Genomic DNA, 446 nt, shown 5'->3' on the forward strand with positions numbered 1-446 from the left:
ACTAAACATTTCTAATACATAAAGTATCTATCCAATTTCTATCTGACTAAAAATATCTAACATAACTAACCACATCCAATCATATTTCTGCAGCAGATATCTTCTGCCAAACTGCCAAAAGACCTGTTATTGGTCAGGTCTTTTGCATAAATGCCTTAGAATGAAATGGGCTCTACTGGCTGTATGCTTTAATACACTGCATTGTGAAAGCATGAAGGTGTGAACTGAAACAAATAGTCTGAACATAAAGTGCAGAGACATTCAGATTATGATTTCTTCTCCACAGCCTACAGCCACATTAAAAAAAGCTATAGCTTTTATATCACAACATGCCAAACAGTAAACACACTGTCAGTACAATGCTGCTGGTGTGACTGGTGCTTTAGACCAGCTACGCCATGTGAAGAATGACAATGTCAGTTTGTGTCTGTCCTCTAGGTGGTGCT

This window comes from Monopterus albus, unplaced genomic scaffold, assembly GCF_001952655.1.
Source record: "Monopterus albus unplaced genomic scaffold, M_albus_1.0 scaffold158.1, whole genome shotgun sequence".
Lineage (NCBI taxonomy): Eukaryota > Metazoa > Chordata > Actinopteri > Synbranchiformes > Synbranchidae > Monopterus > Monopterus albus.